This window comes from Phalaenopsis equestris, unplaced genomic scaffold (genome assembly GCF_001263595.1).
Source record: "Phalaenopsis equestris unplaced genomic scaffold, ASM126359v1 Scaffold000964, whole genome shotgun sequence".
NCBI classification, from domain to species: domain Eukaryota; kingdom Viridiplantae; phylum Streptophyta; class Magnoliopsida; order Asparagales; family Orchidaceae; genus Phalaenopsis; species Phalaenopsis equestris.
Genome location: NW_018165403.1, coordinates 317,779 through 338,695, shown reverse-complemented (window position 1 = coordinate 338,695; position 20,917 = coordinate 317,779).

The window sequence follows — 20,917 nt, the reverse complement described above, 5'->3', positions numbered from 1 at the left end:
AACACAAACTCCGTAATTAAAAGTCTTTTTTTATTCTGACCAAGACCTCAAATGAAACTTGTAGTCATTCACAACATAAATTTGTCAAATTTTCACGATGTGAATGTGTCCTCAAGCAAGATATGTCAAGCCTTGATGCGTCACTTCATTGTTCCGAGCATGAATCTAGTAATTCATAAAAACTCATGTATCATTGAAGATACCTAAATAATTATTTTAGATGATTAAGAACCTTTTTAAATTCTAACTTACATGTGTCATAAACCATCGAGGAAAATTATTTTTTTTTTCGTGACTTGTGATATCATCTTCATCTAAGCTCAGCAAATCTAAAATTAAAATGTTACCACATTAAGAAATTTATCAATTTGCTTATTATAATATTTCCACCCAAAAGGATAAACTATTAATATAATCTAGTTTCTTACTCAATAAAGTGTTGACTTTGTCGCAATTTTGAAGAACATAAAGGGTCACTGCTCAAAGTTCTAGACACTGAGATAAATTGATGTTCACCTCCCCGAAGATTCACCAAACTGCTAAAAAACAGAAAGTGTAGAGGGAGGCACCACACCAGTTGATGTGGACTCTTTTTGCATGGAATAGTAGGAGCAAAAAGTGGTGGTCTCCTGCAGTAAATATGCTTTACATCTGAATCATTTTGGTCATTCTCAATTCTTCATAGTTCGCTTCAGTTTATTAAAAAATTTGTAAATAAATTATTTTTTAACACAATTTGACAATATTATTTACGAAGCAGTAACTACATAATTTATAGTGTTACTACATAACTCTCAAATGGATACATCTAGTGATACCGCACTGGTCCTCCAAGTAGTTAAATGTACTAGCAGATGCTCTATGGAATAAAAAAAAACTAGGTGTGAATATTCTTTCAAGCTTGCATAATATTATTGGAATGTTTGCCTCTAACTGTCGTATGTTATCAACATTCACACGAGCTGCACATATCTTCTTGAAGAACACACATATTTCTAACAATGGATTTAAAATTTTGCTCAGCAAACAGTTAAATGCAGTTAGAATCAAATTTTGGAGGATAAAATGGCAGTCATTGTTTTTCATTCCAAATATCTTTCATGCATCCACATCATTATGACGACTCAAATTTGAAGCAAATTTGCTCATAAAGTTTCATGATTGAAGGCACTCACAAATTGATAATTATAAAACGTTTGAGCCTCCTAATTTGGTGTTCTTGCTCCACTTGACTTGGATAATGATACTTTGTCCCATCAAGGATCATTTCTTCAAATCAATTTGAGTGAAATCTAGGTGGAGGATCATAGCTCGTCGAAGGACCAGAGCTGAATGTGGTTGGGACAACTTCCTCTTGTAAAGTCCAGATCTAGTAATTAGGTTGAAACCCTCATATGATATAAATCATATCTTTCTTCAGGAATTATATGTGCTCGATTCCTATGTATTGAATATGGACATCAAAACCTACCCTCAAATTGGTAAGATGGAAGTTGTGATGATGTATCCATGAAGGCCTCTACACCATTCAAGAACTCTTTGGTGATCTATGATTTTGATATAAAAATATCCATATATACCTTCAAACTTTACAACAATCAACACATTATAAAATGCATTCAACTGAATATATAGAACTTAATTTTAGATAATGACAGAGTTATAATAATGGGTGATGAAATCATTAAAAGGACTAAATGTTTTAGATAGCTCGAATAACATTAATCACTCAAAAATTGATTGAATTTATTTTGCCTTGGATAAAGATCATATTGAAATAAATGAGTCGAGCTACGAACCAAAATTTTGAATCAAATTTCTTTCTAGCCGACCCAAGTTTGGCTAGAAAGAGGAATGCTAACAACCTACTGATGTTAGGGCTATCGAAGATTGATAATTAGTCAGAAATTGATTTGAATTTGTAACTTGATAATCTGTCAGAAATTGATTTGAATTTTTTATTCTAACCTTGTCTTTCACTATAGCTACACTAACCCTTGCACGAGTTTATTTCTCACGTTTTCCTTCACTCATCCACAAAAGTATTATTGTCTCAACAATTCTTACTAAATTACATGCACACCTCTAGACATGTTCTTAAAAGGAAATACCTCACATGTTGTAAGAGTGTTCACTTCATCCTCTAGTGGGAAATCTAATTTTCATTGCAAGAATGGAAATTCACTTTGAAGTGATATTCTATTTTGTCAATGGAAATATATTTCTCATTGGAAAAAACAGTGAACACTCTTACATCATATGAAGTATTTCATTCTAAGAATATGTGTAGAAGTGTGCAATTAATATAGTAAAAAGTTGTGGGGAAGATAATGCTTAAGTTTATGATTTATTTTACAGTTAGATAAAAAATATGAAAAAAATATATCCGTGAAAGGAATGTTGTAGCTACTGTGACAAATAATATTAGGGAGATGTGTCCTAATGGATTTAACATATAGATCTAACTTAAATCCAATCAAATACCAAAATAAATAAATATTAATTTGAACTACCAATTAGTTCTTAATTGATTATGTTTAGTTTTAATATCAATATTAGATTTATCAACAATCTTTGACATACCTAACATCAGTAGGATGTTAAACAATCCAATTTCAAGCCAAGTGAAGTAGACTAAAAAAAATTGATCTAAAATTAATTTTCAAGTGATTGTCGTTATTTGAGCTAAATTCATAACTTACCCTATGTACCACATGTATGACATAAACTTTAAAAGCCCTAAGTTACTAACATGTATATCATAACATTTCAAAGCACTAAGCCCTAAATTTTCAAACCTACTATTAGTGCAAAATCTGATCGTTGATCGATCCAACTAAATTTTAATCTGAACTGGCATTGGTCAATTCATTTTTTGAGCCGACTCGAATTGTAAACGAGCAGCACAAAAGCAAATTTTGGATCATAAGTGTAAAAGAGTTTAATATCTATTACTTCAATTTTCATTTAGGAAGGGAGCAATCTTTCTAACACCTAAACTTCTAATTCTTACATAGTTACATATCTAACTCCTAGCCTTCCATTTTGTGCATACATATCACCTTACATATATATGAAACATTGTATTACAAAAATTGCATTAAAATGTAAGCATAGGTAGAATCACATGTGCAAGCTTACTTTCTTGATGGTTTTCAAGTAGGAGTGGAGCAGAAGTATAAGAAAGATGGTGGTCTCTATAAGCCACAATCTCGTAGTTGTCTTACCAGCTAGCTTGATTGGTGACTGTGTCTCAATCAGATTCTCGTGGAAGCTTCAATGGAGTCCAACAAACCTTCTAGATGTGTTCTTTTCCTCTGGTGAATGGTTCAAGTATGAGTTCAGTGAAAAGGTGGAGCGGCCTTGGTCTAGAGGTGGGTTGGAGTGCTCGGGACAAGGGGGTTTTGATGGCAAAATTCTTTGTTTAGCTCAAGGAAGCTAAAGGAAGAGTTAATTCAAAGTTTGGTGGAGTTTAGATTGAGTGACAGAAAACCCCTAGATTTTGAACTCAAAATTGAGCTCTTACAGAGGGATTCAGAAGAGGAAAATGGTGGGCTTGAGCTGAGGAATGCTTGGAGAGTTTCTGAGAGCAATTTGACATATTCTCCCCAAGGAAATTAGTTAGTTCTCTTTTTTTGGCCATAGGAGAGGGATTTTAAATAGAGGGGCAAGGAGTTGCAACCATGGCTAGCCATTGGGTGCAAAGAGAGGTACTTATGTGGAGGGTTAAGTGGCATAAGTGTCCAGTTGGAGTGAGCCAACTCAGGGAGTTCAAATTTGGAGTTTTGGAAAAGGGGGTGGCTCTCGGCTTTGGTGTTTTCCAGCCACTAGGCTGGCCGACAGGGCCAGATGTAGTGGTCGGAGGAGTCAGGGTAGCCAGAGGGATGCTAATGATGATTAACCCTTAATGGTTAAGGATGATGGCAAGTGTATCTTGGTTTAAGACAAATATGGGAAAAGATTCCCTAAATCAAAGGACCATTAGTCCATGGCTCATGTAGGGTGGGCTAGGTGGGTCTAGCCAGGTCACTATGGGCTAAAGGGTGGCTTTGGCTTGATCTATTTGATTTTGTTTGGTTAACTTTGGAGCATGGGTTCAATTTTGGGCATTTTGGCTTGAAGTTGGGTTTGAGTTGGGCTAGTCATAGCATTGAGCTCAATTGATTGGTTAAAATGGTGCAGATGATTGTCACAAGGAGTTTAAAAAAAGAATTGTGTGATTTTGAGTTAATTTGGAAGCTCAATTAGATGGATTTTGGCTCATGGACAATTTTGGTGCCTTTGGGTTAGCCTTAGATTTGGTTGGGCTAGGGCTTTGGTTAGACCTAATTGATGGTTCAAATTAGTCCAATGGATTGCCATGAAAAGTTTTGGATACCAATTGGGCTAGGGCTCTGGTTAGACTTTCTATATAGATGTTAACTGCAATGTATGTGATTATATGCTCAATTTCCTTAATAATGATTCTTTCTTTGCAAAAAAGCCAAAAACTTGATCCAAAGTAAAAGCTAGGTAAATTCTGTACTATGAAGCAAATAAGAATAAAGTTATAATATTTAAATATAGGATAATACGCAAATATACGTATCGTTATCAAGTAACATAGGATATTTTGATTAAGCCCCAAATATCGAACCTAGAGGGATAAATACAATATGCAATTTTACAAAAAAGAAATTAGATAAAAAAATTCTACTTAGAAAAAATATATTTAATTAAACTCTAGATGCTAAAAAAAGATGAAAGTTCAATTTTTTTGTAAATTTTTTATAATTTTAAATAAAGTAAGCAACTAATTAACTTAACTAAATACTTGCAAGATGAAGGCATTAAAAATAAAATATCTTTTTTCTTATCATGAATCAGTAATAAGTATAGAAATTCTGTTGTGGAAGTATTCTAATTGTGTTGTGCCAAATAAGAACAATAATATTTTTTACCCTTACTAGAGATTCTATAAAAAACATTAGCTAATCTTTAGTTTGAATAGTTTTGAAGACCGGTTAGGTAGGGAAGATACTAGTTCTCACTCTAGAGTTCCCTCTTCTCCTTCCACCTGGGGGCTAACATCTCATATAAAAACCTAAAACTATAAATCAAATTTGGGGTTTTAGCCGGTCACTCTAAAGTCCTCTAATTCTACACCCTTCAAAGTTTATTTCCCTATTTATTTGCACTCAACCCCATGAACTACATTCTCATTCATGAAATCAAATGAGATTCCTACAATTTTTTGACTGAGACAATACCATCTCAGGTCTTACATGTTCTCACAACAGGTATTAACATCTTAATTGGCCAAATCAAGAAGTAAATAAAATACAAAGTTTAAAATCATCACATATTCTTCCAACATTAAAATCTATTACTTCACACAATTTTCTTTTAATACTTAATCACTTATCATTTTACGAAAAAAAATAAAGAAATATACTTAGAATCTATGGAGAAAACACAACCACAATTGAGTTTAAAAGTTGAGATCATGCACACAAACAAGAAATTTAAATTAAAACAAAATGTAGTAACAAAGATAAACACTTATCTCAAATCCTCTCCATCAAATGTTTTAAATTTTCTTTGAATTTTGTTTCTTCACTCACAATACAAACTAAAACTCAAAATAAAATAAAAGGTGGCGACGGCGGCGTGGAGGCGTTTACTTGGATGAATGATGGTTGTTGGATGTGAATTGATTTCCCCCTTTGATGATCCAAGTCTTCTTTAATAAAAATCCAAGAGATGTCTTGGTGTCTCTTCAAAATGTGTCTCCATTCAATAAATTTTCTAGAAGTTTCCTCCTTTCAAAAGCCAATTGAATGAACTTTTGTGTCCATGAGCTATTTCCCAAGTTTTTACCAAGGGTTGCTTAAAAAACCTTTTCAAAAAGTCGTCCAAATTCAATGAATCATCAAATAAATACTTCTGGCACTTAAGCGCGGGGTACCTGGCGCTTAGGCATGGCTCTCTTTGAATAACTAGTATGTAAGCGCTAGTCCTGGGTGCTTAGGTGTCTCAGTTCATTTTTGCACCTTCTTCATTTTTGCTCTAAATTTGATCCTTTTTCACTCATTTTTCCATTTTTCATTCATTTGATTGTATCTGAAAGAAAAACACACAAATACCTTTCATTAAAGCGTAATATCTCAAAAATAGGTATAAAAATGTGTATAAAAAGACTATATATATTATTTTTTCTTCATTACTACAAATTTTAACTAAATTTTCATACTCATTTCTATACCAAAGATTTTTTTTCCCTAATATAACTTCATATACATGATCATTTTCTTCAAATCAAAATCAAATTTATTTGAAATACATTTGAGAACAAATAAATTTCAAGTTTTTTTTTAAATTTCATCCTCCCCTCAAACTTAAATTTTTAATAGAATAAATTATTTTAGTAGCATATATAAATATTGGAAGAAATGAAAATTTAAAAATAACATGCTAACAGGAATTTTTACATCCTAAATATACAAGCACAAAAATTAAATACAAGTAAATATACAAGCACAAAAATTAAAAATAGGAGTAAAAATTAAATTGATCAAATTTTAACTTACTTTACATGTAAAGATTCATTAGACTTCTATGCAGTGAAGGATATTATAAAAGCGAACAAGCACACTAACAAATATTAACAATTGCAACATAAAGAAAATATCAAGTAGTAAATTGAAAATTTAAAGCATGAAGTTTTTAAGTTAATGTTAGCAATATTCTAAACCTTCTTAAGATCAGAATTAAGTTCAATACAAACTAACTAAATACATCAAACAACACAATTAACACAATTACTATCACAAAAATAAAAATACATTACAGCAGTGTCTAACAAAGCAAAACACAAACAAAGCAAACAATCTCAACAAATTCAACACAAAACACAACAAACGTACTATATAACTGCACCACAAATAGTTCACATCAATACATATTAAAAAAACTAAACTAAACTATAGAACCAATCTAATAATCATCTTCCTCAGCATCACTGCCATCATTATGTCAATTAGTGGCAGGCTCATATGGAGGATATCTTGGATACTGAGGGAAAACTACACCCTGATTACCCCTCATGAGGCTTTCCATAGACGAGTTGTATTCTTCCTCATAATCTCTACGTCTCTTCATATATCCATCTATATGCACTGCAAAATTTTCTAATTTTAATCCCTTATCAGCAGCATAGATAATGTTGTCCAATATCCTCTGCAATAGTTGTGAGTAAGAGTCAGATTTAGAAGTCTGACTCTGTGATGTAGAAGCACGTGAAGTGGAAGCTCGAGATGTCGGAGCAGCTGAACTACTGAAAATCCACCTCTCCAACCAAAAATTAAATGATGTGAATAATACTTCACATTCACACTAGTAATAGTCTTGAGTGTCTGCAATATCTCCTCCCAGCTATCAAATTTAACCCCAACCTGCTCACAAAATGAAAAGATCAAGGATGCAAATCCTAAACCTGCAGTAGCAACAGTGACTGCATAACTGGTAATAACACTATGAATCAAAGCACCAATATCGATGGGCTTGAATTGTTGAATACAATAGTTCAAAGTTGCTCGATCTTGGGTCACTTCACTAAGATGATTGATAGACAACAGACAAGCATAAATAAAATAGTGTCATGCCTTTACAGTGGCATCTAACTTCAAAGTGGGGAAGTTGACTCTCCTCTCATTGGTTATCTTCCATAATCCTCTTCTTCCAGTCAATGATGAAATGATCTCATCTAACTTCTCCTCATTTGAAATATAGTTTGAATAAAAACATAAAGTATGCAGGAGAAAATGATAAAACTAATTTATTACCTCAGGTGAAAAAGACACTGTCTTTCCTTTAACCATGACTCCTTCTTCAGCCTCGGGGAGATTTGCATAGAACTCTCACACAACAGAATATCTGTCACAACAGAAAAACGAAAAAGTCACTCGCACTGGCAATGAACAATCAAATCTTCTACAGCTCCTCCCGAACTTTTGAAATAATGCTCAAGAATCTACTTTCTCGATTGTAGTGCATCATTATATCGATCCTGAGCTCTAGCACTAACAAACTTGCTTGAATCAAATTGAGCTTTTCCTTTGCTCTTCTTCATTCTTGGCGCCATTTCTAAAAATCACATAAAATTCACAATAAATTCCCAATTCAAATCTAAATCATTAAGCTTAACTCCTAAAAGCTTAAACTACCAAATCTATGTATGTTCCATTGATTTTTCTCAAATTTTCACCATGAATAGTGATTTTCGGGAAGATCTATAATGTGCTCAAAATAAATGGTGAAAATAAAAAATTTCTAATAGAAGTGAAGCACTTACCTCAAGGATATTAAATCTAGCAATTCTTTCTACAAATCACCTAGAAAACTTTAATATAGGGTTTGCCCTAACTTCAAAACTGTGAATGCTAGAGAAATGGGACAAAGTTGAGGTGAAAAAATGGAGTTTTTGGACCAATTTATCACTTTAAACCATTCATGAATTGGTTTACGTGAACCTGTGCTTAAGCACGAATGGTTCGACACTTAGGCGTCTGTCTCTCAGTTTAGGCAGCGCTTAAGCGCAGGATATTGGTGTTTAGGTGTCAGTGCTCAAATTTTGATTTTTTTTTTGTTTTAAGTAGAATGCACTTCTAGCCTAAGTCAACCAACCCTACAAGGTCTCATAACTCATTAATAATTATTTTCTTCCCTTCAACTCTCCTCTTTCTCAAAATTCACCAATTATAACTAATTCAATTCAACGCTAAATAACACAAAAATTCACACTAACAAACACTTATATTCATTCACGAATAATTACGAACATTTTTAATGCATAAATTCTCAATCCAAATAGTATTGGATGAAAAAATTCCTAACACAAACACTAGATAATCTTAACACTAAAAACACATTAAACACACTTAGCATTAACAAATAAACGCTAAACACACAAATACTAACAAAGAACTTAATTCCACTCTCCGTTCAATGGAACAAATCCTAGCCTATCATTAGTCTCTCCTTCAACATTTGGAATGTAAATCTAATAAAACGGACTGTGATTAATAACTCTAGTTGAATTTTTTTCAATCCACTTGTTCATTAAATACATAGCCTTGTCCGCTTCTTCTATAAAACTGGTGTGGCTAAACTGCATGTCAAGTTGCCATCCCATATGATCCAGATGTGCGTTAACTTCCGTCATTTTTCTTTAATTGAAGCCATGTCAGCCTCAATTTTAGTGTTCTTCTCTGATATTTCTTTGATACTAACGACTAGGATACCATTATATAACTCTTGTGCACTCTAGCTAACAAACTTCTTTCTCATTTTTTCCTCCTTTTTCTTTAAATCACACTCGCATGATGAAATTTTTCCAAAACTCTCTCTTCTCACTTAGGATTTAGGGCTAGAATTGAATTGTGGTAAAAATCCTTACATAACCCCTCTAATTATAGGATCCAATCTCTTCTATAACTCCTAGGCACGTCCTAGAGCTGTTATACCACGTTAAAGCCAACCAACTCATAGTTAAAAGTTCTAGAAACCAAAATTTGTACATGTTTTTAATTGTCGTGCTTAAGCGTCGGATATTGGCACTCAAGCGCTAGTGCTCAATTTAGCACAGGTAAACTTAACATCCATATACTCATTCTAACATGTCTAAGTCAACTTTTAATGTCTTAGGATAATCACTAAATCATTCTATATTCAAAATAATACATAATTTTCTAACTCAGACACAACAACATAACATTCAGAAAAAACACACGTCGTTAACCTGATGTAACCAGTGCTTATTCTGGTTGACCTAATAACATAAGATCATTTAATTTAAGTTGGTCACCTAAAAAGTATGGTTTCAGCCTGTGACCATTCACTTTAAATATGTTATCAATCAATCAGTTTTAGGATCTTTGATATCCACAGCTCCATAGGGATAAACATTCATCACAACAAATGGTCCTATCCACATGGACTTAAGTTTGCATGGAAACAATCTTAACCTTGCATTATAAAGCAAGACTTGTTGCCCTGGCTCAAAATTTATAGTAAGAATCCTTCGATCATGCCACATCGTAATCTTTTCTTTGTAAATCTTATCACTTTCATAAGATTCATTCCTTATCGCAAAGTCAAAATCTTACAAAAGAAGAACCCATCTTATAAGTCTTGTTTTTGCATCCTTCTTTTTAATTAAATATATGATAGCATAATGATCAGTATGCACAATATATTTAGTTCTAATTAAGTATGATCTAAATTTATCAAAAGCATATACTACTGCTAATAACTCTTTCTCAGTTATGGTATAATTAATTTGAGCTTCATTAAGAGTTCTACTAGCATAGTAGATAACTTTGAAAATCTTATCTTGTTTTTTTCCTAAAACAGCTCCAATAGCATAATCACTAGCATCACACATCAATTCAAAAGGTTTTTCTCAATCTAGTGAAACAATAATTAGTGTAGTGACTAATTTTTCTTTTAATAATTCAAAATCTTTTAGACACTCTTTATCAAAATTAAAAATTACATCTTTTTCAAGTAAATGACATATAGGCTTAACAATTTTTGAAAAGTCTTTAATATACCGCCTGTAGAATCCAACATATCATAAAAAACTCTTAATTTTCTTCACACTTGTTGGGTAAGGTAAATTAACAATCTCTTGAATTTTTGCAGGTCTATTTTCATACCTTTTTTTCTGAAATTTGATGTCCCAAAACAATTCCTCCTACTACCATAAATTGACATTTTTCCCAGTGACATTTTGACATTTTTCCCAGTTAAGGATAAAATTTGTTTCTTCACAGTACTTAAAAACTTTTGATAAATGTTCTAAACATGATTCAAATGAAGTTCCAAACATTGATAAATCATCCACAAAACTTCAATGCATTTTTTAATTAAATCACAAAAAATAGCCATCATACATCTTTAAAATGTAGCAGGTGCATTACATAAACCAAATGACATTCTTCTAAAAGCAAATGTACCGTAATGACTGGTAAAAGTTGTTTTCTCTTGATCTTCAGTAGCTATTTATATTTGGTGATAAACAGTATATCCATCCAGAAAACAAAAGTATTTCTTCCCAGCTATTTCATCTAGAATTTGATCTAAAAAGAATAGTGAAAAATGATCTTTCCTTGTGGCGAGATTTTATTTTCTATAATCAATGCATATTCTCCATCCCGTGACTTATCTTGTTGGTATTAACTCATTGTGTTCATTCATAATCACAGTCGCTCCTCCTTTCTTATGAACGCAGTGAATCAGACTAACCCATGCACTATATGAAATATGGTAGATAAATCCAGCATTTAACCACTTTAAAATTTCTTTATTAACAACTTCCATCATAATAGGATTTAAGCTTTTTTGAGGATCAGACCTGGGATTGCATTTCTCTATCATATAAATTATATGCATACAAATTGAAGGACTGATTCCTTTTATATCAGCAATTTTCCATCCAAAGGCTTTCTTGTAATTCTTCAAAATTTTCATTAAACTCATTTCTTCTTCTGAAGTTAATTTTAAGAAAATTATAATAGGTAATGTTGAGGAATCACCTAAAAAGGCATACTTCAAATGTTCAGGAAGTAACTTCAACTCAAGCTCAGGAGGTTTTTCAATTGATGAACAAAAAGACGTATTTTTTTTGTCATGTCCAAAACTTCAAAACTTTCTCGAACATAATTTGAATCTTCCTTATAGAAATCTTCACATTGATCAATTTTCTCTTCTTGCTCGTGTTCCAACTCTTTCATTTCAGATTTATCTTCATAAGTTGTTTTGAAATGACATTCACTTAAACATTTTATCACATCCATCATCTTATCACATCACATTTTATCACATCCATTCTATAACATTCATCATCTTTACCTTTTGTAGGATATTTCATTGATTTTGAATTATTAAATATAATGGTATGATCATTAACGTGCATAAGTAATTCCCAAAAATGATATGTATCTCCTTATTTTCCTCCATATCCAACACAATGAAATCAACAGAAAAGATAAATTGATCCACTTTCACTAAGACATATTTTATAACTCCTTCAGTACATGTCATTGAACGATTTGCTAACTGCAGAGTTTTAATAGTAGGGGATATTTCTCTTAATCTCAATCTTCTAAATATTGATAATGGCATAAGGTTGATGATTGCACCTAATTCACATACAATTTTCCCATAAAATCTGTCTCCTATTGCACATGGAATTATGAAGCTACCAGGATGTTTAAGCTTTTTAGTAAGCTTTTTCTTAATTATAACACTACAATCCTCACTAAGTGCAATAGTCTCGCTATATTCAAACTTCCTATTCATGTGAAGAATATCCTTCATAAACTTCACATAGCTTAGTATTTTTTCTAAGGCTTCAACAAATGAAATATTAATTGTAAGCTCATAAAAATTTTTAAAAAATTTTGAAAATTATTTATCCAACTTTTGTTGATGGAGCCTCTGAGGAAATGGAGATGTTGGTTTATCCAAATTAACTTTAAGTGGAGAAAAAGGTCCCTCTAAACCTTTCAGAGCATTCTCTTCGGGCTCTTCATTTTCTTTTCTCTCTACTTTAGTCTCTTTTTGAACTCTACCTTCCAATACTCTTCCGCTTCTAAGTTGAAAAGCTTTTACTTGCTCTTTTTCTGGTCTTTTGGATTAACTTTAGTATTACTAGTAAGTGTTCCTTGGGATCTATTACTTAATGAATTTGTTATTTATCCCAACTGATTCTCAATATTTCTTATTGTAGATCCTTGACTTTGTAACTAATTTCCCATTTGTAACACCACTTCTTCTATAAAAAACTTTTTCTCCTTAAATTGTGGATTACTGTTAAAACCTAGAGGATAAGTAGGTTTATAATTACTATTCCCCTTTATAATTACTATTCCCTTGGTTGTTCCAGTTTCCCAATGAGTTTACTTGGTTGTTCACCCATTGTTGCATATTTCCACCCGAAGTATTATTCCAGTTAAAATTGGGATGGTTCTTCCAACCTGGGTTCTAATAGTTTGAATATGGGTTATTCTGCTTATTGTTTATGACATTCAAAGTTTCTAATGATGCTTGAGAATCAATCATTTATCCTAATGAATTCCCTTCAATCATTGCAATTGGTTGAGAAAAATTCATTCCAAATTCGTTTAACTTTCTTGAAATTGTAGCAACTTGATTTGCTAACATTACAAAAGCATCTGTTTCATGAATATTGGCTACTTTCTTGACTACTTTCTTAAGATTTACCCTTTCAGAAGGCCATTGAAAATTATTTTTAGTCATCTATTCAATTAAAGCATAAGTGTTATTAAATGGTTTTGACATCAATGGATCATTGAACCAGTGGCAGCGTCATCAATAATAGTTCTAAGAGATCCAACTAATCCATTGTAAAAGGTTTGAATTATTAACCAATCTGGAATTGCATGGTGTGTACACTTTCTTAAGAGTTCTTTAAATCATTTACATGCTTCATAAATAGATTCCCCTTCAAACTAAGAAAAAGATGTAATATCATTTCTAAACTTCACAGTTTTTTATGATAGAAAATATTTAACAAGGAATTTCTGCGCTAAATCACCCCAAGTTCAGATAGATCCAGGAGATAACAAATGTAACCATATCTAAGCCTTATCCCTCAGTGAGAAAGGAAATAATCTAAGTCTTATAGCATCATCTGATACACTATCATTTTTAAATGTAGCACACAATTCTAGAAAATTGGCAACATGTAAATTTGGATCTTCAGTCAGTGCTCTTCTAAACTGATTATTTGATACCATTTGGACAATAGTGGGTTTAATTTCAAATGAATTAGCTACTATAACCGTTTTTTAAATAGTACAATGAAGTTCATCCACCATAAGGTTTGCATAATCTATTAAAAGTCTAAACTCTTCAGTATTCTGATTATTTTGATTTGTTATTTCTTGAAAATTTTGAATATTTTCTAAAATTTTTAATTTTTTAATTTTTCTAGTAGTTCTTTATTAAAAGTCTAAACTCTTCAGTATTCTGATTATTTTGATTTGTTATTTCTTGAAAATTTTGAATATTTTCTAAAATTTTTAATTTTTTAATTTTTCTAGTAGTTCTTTCTAATTCAGAATCATAAGGCACAACTCCTGTGGAACCTGAACTATGCATACATTACTATAAAACACATAAAATAAAACATAAAACATAAAACATAAAAAATTAAAACACACAAACAAGAACTTTATATAAAAACAACACAACAATATTCCTATAATAAACCTTAAAGTTTAAATAAAACTTAATAAAAGTATAAATTTTGTTTTTTAAAACAAATTTCTTTAAAAAAACTGTTAATTATTCCAACTTTCCATATAGATGTTAATTGCAATGTATGTGATTATATGCTTAATTTCTTTAATAATGATTCTTTCTTTGCAACAAAGCCAAAAACTTGATCCATAGCAAAAGCTGGGCAAATTATTTACTATGAAGCAAATAAAAATAAAGTTATAATATTTAAATATGGGATACTACACAAGTATACGTATCGTTATCAAGTAATATAAGACTTTTTTATTAAACCTCGAATATCGAACCCACAGGGATAAATACAATATGCAACTTTACAAAATAAAAGAAATTAGATAACAAAATTCTAGTTAGCAAATATTCTTACTTAAACTCTAGATTCTAAAATAGAAAAGTAACTTCAATTTTTTGTAATTTTTTGATAATTTAAAATAAAGTAAGCAATTAATTAACTTAACTACATACTTGTAAGATGAATGCAATATAAATAAAATATCTTTTCCTTATCATGCATCGGTAACAAGAATAGAAATTCTATTATGGAAGTATTCTAATTGTGTTGTGCCAAATAGGAGTAATAATACTATTTACCCTTACTAGAGATTCTATAAAGAACATTGGCTAATCTATAGTTTGAATAGTTTTGAAGACCGGTTAGGTAGGGAAGATACTAGCTCTCTCTAGAGTTCCCTCTTCTTCCTCCACCTGGGGGCTAACATCTCGTATCAGAACCTAAAACTATAAATAAAATTGGGGGCTTTAGTCTGCCACTCTAAAGTCCTCTAATTCTACACCCTTCAAATTTTATTTCTCTATTTATTTGCACTCAACCCCATGAACTACATTCTCATCCATTTTTTGACTGAGGTAATGCCATCTCGGATCTTACATGTACTCACAACATATATTAACATCTTAATTGGCCAAATTAAGAAGTAAATGAAGTACAGGTTTAAAATCATCACAAATTCTTCTAACATTAAAGTCTATTACTTCATACAACTTCCTTTCAATAATTAATCACTTATTATTTTAATTAAAAAGATAAAGAAAACTACTCAGAATCCATGGAAAAAAAATACAACCACAATTAACTTTAAAAGTGGAAATCATGCACACAAATAATAAATCTAAATTAAAACCAAATGTAGTCACAAAGATAGTAGTCACAAACAAAGATAAACACTTATCTCAAATCCTCTCCACCAAATATCTTGAAGTTCCTTTAAATTGTCTTCCTTTACTCACAATACAAACTAAAACTCAAAATAAATTAAAAGATGGTTTAAAAGATGGTTGGCAGCGGCGGTGGCGGTTACTTGGATGAATGATGGTTGTTGGATGTGGATTGACTTCCCCCTTTGATGATCCAAGTCTTCTTTAATAAAAATCCAAGAGTTATCTTGGTGTCTCCATTCAATGAATCTTCTAGAAGTTACCTCCTTTCAAAAGCTAATTGAATGAATTTTCGTGTCCATGGAATTTTAAGCTAATTGAATGAATTTTCGTGTCCATGAACTATTATTTTTATTTTTACCAAGGGTTGCTTCAAACACCTCTTTAAGAAGTCATCCAAATTCAATGAATCATCAAATAACTACTTCTGGCACTTAAGCATGGGGTACATGGCGCTTATGTGTGACTCTCTCTAAATAACTGGCGTGTAAGTGTCAGTACTGGGTGCTTAGGTGCTTCAGTTCATTTTTGAACCTTCTTCATTTTTGCTCCAAATTTGATCCTTTTTCAATCCTTTTACCATTTTTCATCCATTTGATTGTACGAGAAAGAAAAACGCACAAATACATTTCATTAAAGTGCAATATCTCAAAAATAGGTATAAAAATGTGTATAAAAAGACTATATATTTTAGGTGTATCAATTATGAAGTTCAATTTGGTGAAATTTGGAGTTTGGGGAAAAATTGGGGGTTTTGGTCCAAGTTGAATTTGAGTGAGATTGGGGCTTGACCAAGGAAAATTGAGGATTCCTGAGAGTTCATATTGATGTGGGGGAGTGTTGTAAAGAGTTTAAGATTCAAAATTGGGGCAGTTGGATAGGTTTGTGGGTTAAATTTGGTGAAATTTTGGCTTAGGGTCAAATTTGGAATTTTGAATTGCGCTTAGGATTTAGGTTTGAAATTGGGTCCAATTGAACTTGGATTTGGTTTCAATAAATTTTAGGCATGATGAATTTAAGTTTAGAATTGAAATTAAGTTTAGAATTGAAATGAATTTAAGTTTAGAATTGAAATTAGGGAAAATTAGGATCAAATTGGTGGAAATTGGGGGTGAATTGAGGTAATTGGATCTTTAAGGGAAATTTGGGTTTTTTTTATCAAAATTGGTCAAATTGGTCTCAATGGAGTGGTTCAAATTAGTTTTGGGGACATTTGTAATGGTTTTGAAGGTTTTGGGACAGTTTGGGTCACCGGGGGTAATTTTGACATTTTAATAATTTTGGGGCGTTTTTTGGATAATTTGTGTGGTTTAAAAGAGTTTGAAATAATTTTTGGACAAAATTTAGTATTTTGGGTAATTTTTGGGATTTTTGGTCAAAATTGGGGTTTCAAGGGTAGTTTGGTAAATTATGGTAGGTTTTGGGGGCAAAAGGCTAAATTGGGTATTTTAGTAGGATTGGGTTTACTAACTACACCACCATCCTATTTGAGCCATAAACTAATAGAATTCCCTACTTTGGGTCCTCCATGTACTGGTCTCAGCTAAACCTATCCTAGGGCTAGTGGTTGTGAATGTAAGTGGGGGGTATCAAGTGTGTGTGTGCGAAATTGACCAATGCCACACCACCTAGAGTCCACCTTAATGCCAAACACTCCTATGGGGACTTCCCATGAGCTCCCCCGTACTGGCGTTATTTACTAAATGTGAGACGTTAGCACCAATATGTGGAACTTCAAATTAAGCAAAGAAGAGTTTAGAGTTTCTAATGGTGAGGATTCCTGTACTAGTCCTCTAGGAATACTCAACATGAAAGTTCTATGGCTAAACCCTAGGCTACTAAGGATGAAAGTAGACCTCAACCAAAAGTGAGGTCAACAAACGGTCCCCCAATAGGTGCGGTATGAAGGGCCGACACACCGCACGTATTAGCATTGACCGAAGAGATCAACAAAGCCAACACGACTCTCTGAGTCAGCACACTCAAAATAGAACAAAAAAAGAGTAGAAGATTTCTACTGGCCCGTGAATATAATCCATGCTCTCTGTCAAATGGCGCCGTCAGCGGCGCTGAACAATTTTTCAGCGCTGAACAATTTTTCAAAAATTCCATTTTGACTCTTAATTTCATCCTTTTTGGCTTTCTTTTTGCTCTAAGTCCTAACAATCAACAACCTGCAATAAAATGTGAAAAATACCTTCCTTTAAAGTGCAATATCACAAAAAAGGAGTATAAAATATGATTCTATAAATACATATATTTTTGGTGTATCAAAATTTTTGGTGTATCAAAATCCCCCAAATTTAAATGTTATTTGTTCTCAAGTAACTCCTTTACTATATAAAAGTATGACTCATGGTAAAGATTTTAACTTCAAGATTTCCATATTTAAGTCCACTAAATACAATAATATAACTTAAGAAAAATGAAGGTATAATAATATCTAACAGTCAAGTCTAAGATTTTTTATTCTTTATTCTTTTCAAGGAAAGTTGTAAATTATTCATATTAATGCCACTTAGAATATTCATATGAAAAAGAACTTCATGAAACTTTATTAGTAAATTTGCTAACACTGAAATATAAGTTTAGAAAATGTAGCTAAGCCTTCTTTACGTTGATTCAAGTGAAGCCAATTTTTAATTAGGCATCTCCTCAAGCTTTTCCTCACATCTTTTTCTTTTCTTTTTTTTTCAGGATCACTTTCAATACTTTTTCTTTTCTTTTCTTTTTCAGAATCATTTTCAATCCTTTTTCTTTTTCTTTTTATTTTCTCTCTTTTATTTAGGTGAGGATTGTTGTATCTGGATAGCCTTTAATGATTTTGAACTCACTATCCTCTTCTTAAATTCAAAAAGCTTTTCACACTCCTTCACTTTATAAATTTAAATTAGCTCAAAGATTTTTCATAAAGTTTTATTCTTTTCTTCTCACATGAATCTCTAAGATTTTTAATACTTCAAAAATATAAATTTCCTTACTTACATAGTCTAATTTTATTCTACCAAATATCTTAATCTTTAAAATTAGCCTTTATTATTGAAAATCTTTACTTAAGTTTACTATTTATTTAGAAACACAAATATAGTTATCTAAACTTACCCTCTAATACCAAAGGTCATGTTAAATTTTAAAATATTTTGAAAATATAACTAATTGAGGACAAATAAAATTAAGTTTCTTTTCTTTAAAAAGGAATTTTTCTTTTCCCCCAAACTTAAATTTTTAAAAGATTTTGCATAAAAACCTGAAAAAATAAAGGGTGAAAGAAAACATTTAATACATAAAGAAAAGGCTTACCTGTTGATGGTTTTGATTTTGAAATTTAACTCTGAAATATTTCAGGTGTTAATATGAAAAGCTACAAGTCTTAAGACATTGAATAACCCATAATACATATAAAAAATTGCTTAGAAAGAGTTAATTACAACTACATTCAACAAAGTACTAGAAACTAACAACAGTTCTAAAATGATTTCCAATGTAAAAACAGTCTCAAAAATCTATTGTTCACAATTCAACATAATATTTGAAATAAAGTATCGCAGCCTAAAAATAAACAGTCTCAACAATAAAGTACAACTAAAAATAAATTAAACAAAAATCTAACTAAAACATCACCAATCATCATCATCATCATCATCATCTTCTTCTTCTTCCACATCCAAACTTTTTCATCTACTAAATACAGAAGTTCAAGATGGCTCTATCCTTTGTAACCTTACTATGATGATTTGTTGGTATCATTCTACCAAAAATAAAGTTGTGTCAGGCCTTATGTACTACATTTAACATAGAAAGAGGAAAATTTACCTCAGCATTATTCTTCACCTTCCAAGCTCCTCTTCCATCAGTAAGAAAAGAAATAACTTCATCCAAGGCCTCATTTGTAGTAGAAAATGATTTGTACTAGCAGCTATACACATCTTCTAACTGATAAATTTCATTAATTTTCCTTGAAGTAAATTCTTCCATTTTCCTACGAACAAATACATAGTCTTCAGAAGTCTCCTTAAAATTGTAATAGAACTCTATCACTACACTAATAATAGCCTCGGTAGTAAAGTAACAAAAATTCTCTCACTGCTGAGTGTTGATTATTCTTTCAACTTCTCCATCAGGATTTTTAAATCCTTGACCTAGAATTACTTTTTTTAGTTATAAGTTGACTATTGAAACAAATGTTAGCCTTGTAATTGAGAAACTTTTGATCATCAAAATCCACCTTTCTCTTTCCTTTGCTCATTCTTGGTGCCATGGTAATCTATCAAAATTTGATAAAATCCAAATAAATTCCTAAAAATTTCAAAAATCATAATGTGGAATGTTTTAAACTTAAATATACTAAGTAAGAGTTCTTCACCAAAGGATTTTCTCAAAATCTTCTAAAAAAATTTCAAAATTTTGGATCTTAATAATGTAAGATAAATCCTTGATGAAAATAAAAAATTTTGAGTTCAAAGTGTAGCTCTTATCTAGAGAAGATGAAATTTAAACTTTGTTTGCCTTATAATCGCCTCAAATATGAGCAATAGCAAGCCCTAGGTGCAAAAACCTGAGGTTGAGGGTGACCAAAAGGTAAAAATGGTGTTTTCACTATGCAAATCGCAAGTTTTAAGGGGTTTAAGTGGTTTTCGAGTCGAGGGCGCTATTGGCGCCAATTCCAGCGCCGCCGGCGCTAGTGGACAAAAAATTCAATTTTCTATTTTCATAATTTTCAATTTTCTTTCAATTTACTCCAAATCTATTTAGTCTTTTTGAACAATAATTTTCATCTTAAAATAATTTACAAAAAAGCATTTTCACAAACAACACCAAACTAACTTTTATATATGAAAATACACTTTTTAAAAATACATTTTTCTAATCATACTTTCACATCCATAAAATAAACTAAATTATAATTCATCATCGAAATCAAGCCACAACACTAGAACGCTAACATAAAACTATACACACAATCAAAGTCAATAGAGTTCTAAAGCAAAGTAAAGTAATGTAAATCAAATCCACATAATCATATTAAAAACATAATTACTTTAAAGTAGTAGAGAGTCCAACTTCATCAATTATTCTGCTTCACCTTCAGTACTTTTTCCTCCTCTAATATCTCCCATAGACTAGTAATGGACGTACAAATTTTAGAAGATTCGGTACTGAAATGGATCAGTGAAATTTTCATCGATCTATCCATTTTTCTTGAACATTTGCACCAATCCTGCTTTAATTGTTCCAGTATGATCAAAGTTCTCCTTCATCCTCCAGACTACGTGATCAAAAAGGTAGTTGAGATTTCCTATTGCATTCATAATACTATGAAGTTCTCTTTTTATTTTCTTATTTTTCTTCTCCAAAGTTATTGAACTTCCAACTGTTGTGGCATTAATGGTGTTGAAGCATGTGATGAATGATTCAAAATAATATCTAATGCTAC